This window comes from Procambarus clarkii, chromosome 56 (assembly GCF_040958095.1).
Source record: "Procambarus clarkii isolate CNS0578487 chromosome 56, FALCON_Pclarkii_2.0, whole genome shotgun sequence".
Taxonomy (NCBI): domain Eukaryota; kingdom Metazoa; phylum Arthropoda; class Malacostraca; order Decapoda; family Cambaridae; genus Procambarus; species Procambarus clarkii.
The window spans coordinates 19,247,231-19,253,305 of NC_091205.1; positions in this window are offsets into that span (position 1 = coordinate 19,247,231).

Sequence of the window (6,075 nt, forward strand, 5' to 3'; positions counted from 1 at the left end):
GGATTTTCGCCGCTACCGGCCAAAAACCGTGCGATTTTCGCAGCTGGCGGGCAAAAATCGCGCGATTTTCGCCGCTAGCGGCCAAAAACCGCGCAATTTTCGCCGCTAGCGGCCATAAATTTGGCGATTTTCGCCGCTAGCGGCCAAAAATCGTGCGAATTTCGCCGCTACCGGCAAAAATCGCGCGATTTTCGCCGCTACCGGCCAAAAATCGCGCGATTTTCGCCGCTACCGGCCAAAAACCGCGCAATTTTCGCCGCTAGCGGCCAAAAATCGCCGATTTTCGCCGCTAGCGGCCAAAAACCACGCGATTTTCGCCGCTAGCGGTCAAAAACCGCACAATTTTCGCTGCTAGCGGCCAAAAATCGTGCGAATTTCGCCGCTAGCGGCCAAAAATCGTGCGAATTCTTCCGCTACCGGCCAAAACCGCGCGATTTTCGCCGCTACCGGCCAAAAATCGCGCGATTTTCGCTGCTACCGGCCAAAAACCGCGCAATTTTCGCCGCTAGCGGCCAAAAAGCGGGCTATTTTTGCCGCTAGCGGCCAAAAATCGGCGATTTTCGCCGCTAGCGGCCAAAAACCGCGGGATTTTCGCAGCTGGCGGAAAAAATAGCCCGATTTTTGGCCGCTAACGGCCAAAATCGCGCGGTTTTCGCCGCTACCGGCCAAAAACCGCGCAATTTTCGCCGCTAGCGGCCAAAAATAGGGCTATTTTTGCCGCTAGTGGCCAAAAATTCGGCGATTTTCGCCGCTAGCGGGCAAAAATCGTGCGAATTTCGCCGCAGGCGGCCAAAAATCGTGCGAATTTCGCCGCTACCGGCCAAAAACCGCGCAATTTTCGCCGCTAGCGGCAAAAATAGCCCGATTTTTGGCCGCTAGCAGCCAAAATCGCGGGATTTTCGCCGCTACCGGCCAAAAATCGCGCGATTTTCGCTGCTACCGGCCAAAACCGCGCAATTTTCGCCGCTAGCGGCCAATAAGCGGGCTATTTTCGCCACTAGCGGCAAAAAATCGTGGAATTTCGCCGCTAGCGGCCAAAAATCGTGCGAATTTTGCCGCTACCGGCCTAAAACCGCGCAATTTTCGTCGCTAGCGGCAAAAATAGCCCGATTTTTGGCCGCTAGCGGCCAAAATCACAGGATTTTCGCCGCTACCGGCCAAAAATCGTGCGAATTTCGCCGCTACCGGCAAAAATCGCGCGATTTTCGCCGCTACCGGCCAAAAATCGCGCGATTTTCGCCGCTACCGGCCAAAAACCGCGCAATTTTCGCCGCTAGCGGCCAAAAATCGCCGATTTTCGCCGCTAGCGGCCAAAAACCACGCGATTTTCGCCGCTAGCGGTCAAAAACCGCACAATTTTCGCTGCTAGCGGCCAAAAATCGTGCGAATTTCGCCGCTAGCGGCCAAAAATCGTGCGAATTCTTCCGCTACCGGCCAAAACCGCGCGATTTTCGCCGCTACCGGCCAAAAATCGCGCGATTTTCGCTGCTACCGGCCAAAAACCGCGCAATTTTCGCCGCTAGCGGCCAAAAAGCGGGCTAATTTTGCCGCTAGCGGCCAAAAATCGGCGATTTTCGCCGCTAGCGGCCAAAAACCGCGGGATTTTCGCAGCTGGCGGAAAAAATAGTCCGATTTTTGGCCGCTAACGGCCAAAATCGCGCGGTTTTCGCCGCTACCGGCCAAAAACCGCGCAATTTTCGCCGCTAGCGGCCAAAAATAGGGCTATTTTTGCCGCTAGTGGCCAAAAATTCGGCGATTTTCGCCGCTAGCGGGCAAAAATCGTGCGAATTTCGCCGCAGGCGGCCAAAAATCGTGCGAATTTCGCCGCTACCGGCCAAAAACCGCGCAATTTTCGCCGCTAGCGGCAAAAATAGCCCGATTTTTGGCCGCTAGCAGCCAAAATCGCGGGATTTTCGCCGCTACCGGCCAAAAATCGCGCGATTTTCGCTGCTACCGGCCAAAACCGCGCAATTTTCGCCGCTAGCGGCCAAAAAGCGGGCTATTTTCGCCACTAGCGGCAAAAAATCGTGGAATTTCGCCGCTTGCGGCCAAAAATCGTGCGAATTTTGCCGCTACCGGCCTAAAACCGCGCAATTTTCGTCGCTAGCGGCAAAAATAGCCCGATTTTTGGCCGCTAGCGGCCAAAATCACAGGATTTTCGCCGCTACCGGCCAAAAACCGTGCGATTTTCGCAGCTGGCGGGCAAAAATCGCGCGATTTTCGCCGCTAGCGGCCAAAAACCGCGCAATTTTCGCTGCTAGCGGCCAAAAATCGGGCTATTTTTGCCGCTAGCGGCCATAAATTTGGCGATTTTCGCCGCTAGCGGCCAAAAATCGTGCGAATTTCGCCGCTACCGGCAAAAATCGCGCGATTTTCGCCGCTACCGGCCAAAAATCGCGCGATTTTCGCCGCTACCGGCCAAAAACCGCGCAATTTTCGCCGCTAGCGGCCAAAAATCGCCGATTTTCGCCGCTAGCGGCCAAAAACCACGCGATTTTCGCCGCTAGCGGTCAAAAACCGCACAATTTTCGCTGCTAGCGGCCAAAAATCGTGCGAATTTCGCCGCTAGCGGCCAAAAATCGTGCGAATTCTTCCGCTACCGGCCAAAACCGCGCGATTTTCGCCGCTACCGGCCAAAAATCGCGCGATTTTCGCTGCTACCGGCCAAAAACCGCGCAATTTTCGCAGCTAGCGGCCAAAAAGCGGGCTAATTTTGCCGCTAGCGGCCAAAAATCGGCGATTTTCGCCGCTAGCGGCCAAAAACCGCGGGATTTTCGCAGCTGGCGGAAAAAATAGCCCGATTTTTGGCCGCTAGCGGCCAAAATCGCGCGGTTTTCGCCGCTACCGGCCAAAAACCGCGCAATTTTCGCCGCTAGCGGCCAAAAAGCGGGCTATTTTTGCCGTTAGCGGCCAAAAAAAGGCGATTTTCGCCGCTAGCGGCCAAAAACCGCTCGATTTTCGCCGCTAGCGGCCAAAAACCTCGCAATTTTCGCCGCTAGCGGCCAAAAATAGGGCTATTTTTGCCGCTAGCGGCCAAAAATTCGGCGATTTTCGCCGCTAGCGGGCAAAAATCGTGCGAATTTCGCCGCAGGCGGCCAAAAATCGTGCGAATTTCGCCGCTACCGGCCAAAAACCGCGCAATTTTCGCCGCTAGCGGCAAAAATAGCCCGATTTTTGGCCGCTAGCAGCCAAAATCGCGGGATTTTCGCCGCTACCGGCCAAAATCCCGGTAGCGGGATTTTGCTACTCAGCAAAATTTTGCTACTCAGCTGATTTTGCTAATCAGCTCTTGATACTGGTGATGGCTCGAAAGGGCCACCACTTACGAGCTATTCATGCCCGTGCCACCTATTGGGTGGCTTCATCTTCATCTTAACACATTCACAAGGGAGACATCTCCCATCATGCAGGGTGCATTCGCACCTCCACAGATCTCCAGTATCAGCTCTTGATACTGGAAATGGCTTAAAAAGGTCACCACTTACGGGCTATTCATGCCCGTGCCACCTTTTGGGTGGCTTAATCTTTATCAATCAATCAATCTCCTCATCACAATAGACTTGATAATGGTCCAGGACGGACTGAAACGTCGTCGTCCCTTCAACTTCTCCCACTGCATGTGGGAAGGGGGGTGCAGCGCCGGTCCCCAAGTGTCCCGCTGTCCGCAGCTAATACTTTGCCCAGTCTAGTTGCTAGTAAGCCCTACTTGTAGTCACACCCCCTTCTCCTTATCCATTAGGTCTTTTACGGCCTCTTGGCCGGGTACATTACGTGTTATGTGGTCTCTCACTTATTAGTTATTCTTTGTGTCCTGCCTGTTATATCCTAGTGTTATATAATTACTACACATTTGCACTCGGCCTTAATTCTAGTACCAGTTAACCTTTAGGTTTCTGCAGAATTAGTTTCCATGTCACTATAGGCTAAGGTCTCATACTTACTACGGGTGTACCTTTTAAGTTAAATCTAGTCCTCGGACTTGGAATTGTTACTGTTAATTCTTACTTTATATATTTACTTTATATATTTTAATATAAACGTTATATAGTCCTTAAATTATATATTTTGAAACTTTATATATTTACATGTCCAATATTAAGTTTAATAATATCAACTTTGTTATAAGCCTATAATATAAACCGTGTTTAATATAAACTTTATATAATTACTTACTTTATATTTGAACTTTATACATTTACATGTTCTGCAGAATTTAATCTTCAATAAACTTTAACGCCCCATACTGCCAGTATCTTTCTCCCCCTGGTCAGAAAACTCCAATTAAAACTCCGAGTTGCGTGGTGACCGCCGGCCAGGTCGGACGTTCCTGAGGGCTCTCCGCTCCTGGCTAGTGTTTACGTGGGGTGATTGCTGGTTTGCCCTGCTGGTGGTGGTTTGCCACTGACAGGGTGACGTTCGACTTAGCCATGGGGACGTCTCGCCCTCCAGTGAAGAGAACGTTGTCGGCTGGTCTGGCGTTTACGGTGCCGGTGGACGTGCTACATGTACAGCTGTCTGACCTGGTGGGCATAAGAACATAAGAACAAAGGTAACTGCAGAAGGCCTATTGGCCAATACGAGGCAGCTCCTATTCTATAACCACCCAATCCCACTCATATACTTGTCCAACCAACGCTTGAAACAATCGAGGGACCCCACCTCCACCACGTTACGCGGCAATTGGCTCCACAAATCAACAACTCTGTTACTGAAATAGTATTTACCCAAATCTTTCCTAAATCTAAACTTATCCAATTTATACCCATTGTTTCGTGTTCTGTCTTGTGTTGATATTTTTAATACCCTGTTAATATCCCCTTTGTTATGTCCATTCATCCACTTGTAAACCTCTATCACGTCACCCCTAACTCTTCGCCTTTCCAGTGAATGCAACTTAAGCTTTGTTAATCTTTCTTCATATGAAAGATTTCTAATTTGGGGAATTAACTTAGTCATCCTACGTTGGACACGTTCAAGTGAATTTATATCCATTCTATAATACGGCGACCAAAACTGAACTGCATAATCTAAATGGGGCCTAACTAGAGCAAGATATAGCTTGAGAACCACACCAGGTGTCTTGTTACTAACGCTGCGATTAATAAATCCAAGTGTCCGATTTGCCTTATTACGAACATTCATGCATTGATCCTTTTGTTTTAAATTCTTACTAATCATAACTCCCAGATCCCTTTCGCAATCCGACTTCGCAATCTCAACACCATCTAGCTCGTATCTTGTAACTCTATCATCATTACCTAGCCTCAGAACTTTACATTTATCAGCATTAAACTGCATTTGCCAATCATGTGACCATTTCATAACCCTATCTAGATCAACTTGAAGTGATAGCGAGTCCTCCTCCGAATTAATTTTCCTACCGATTTTCGTATCATCGGCAAATTTGCAAATGTTGCTACTCAAACCTGAATCTAAATCATTTATATATATATTATAAACAACAGAGGTCCCAGGACAGAGCCCTGAGGTACTCCACTAACAACATTATCCCACTCTGACTTAACCCCATTTATACTAACTCTGTTTCCTTTGGAATAGCCATGCCCTAATCCAAGTTAATATAGCACCCCCAATACCATGAGCTTCTATTTTTTTAATTAGTCTTTCATGTGGCACTGTATCAAAAGCTTTGCTAAAGTCAAGGTACACAACATCACAATCCTTACCACTATCAACTGCCTCAACTATGCTGGAATAAAAAGTTAGCAAATTTGTTAAACATGAACGGCCATTTGTAAAACCATGTTGCGACTCATTTATTAATTTATGTTTTTCAAGATGGAGACGAATTGTATATGCAATTATTGATTCAAGTAACTTTCCCACAATAGACGTTAGGCTAATTGGCCGATAGTTTGACGCAAGTGCTCTATCTCCTTTCTTAAAAATTGGTACCACATTAGCTACCTTCCATGACTGGCACTCTGCCTGACTCTATTGATTTATTAAATATGGTAGACAGTGGCTCGGAAAGCTCCTCTTTGCATTCTTTAAGCACCCTGGCAAACACTTCATCCGGCCCTGGGGATTTGTTTGGTTTTAGTTTTCCTAATT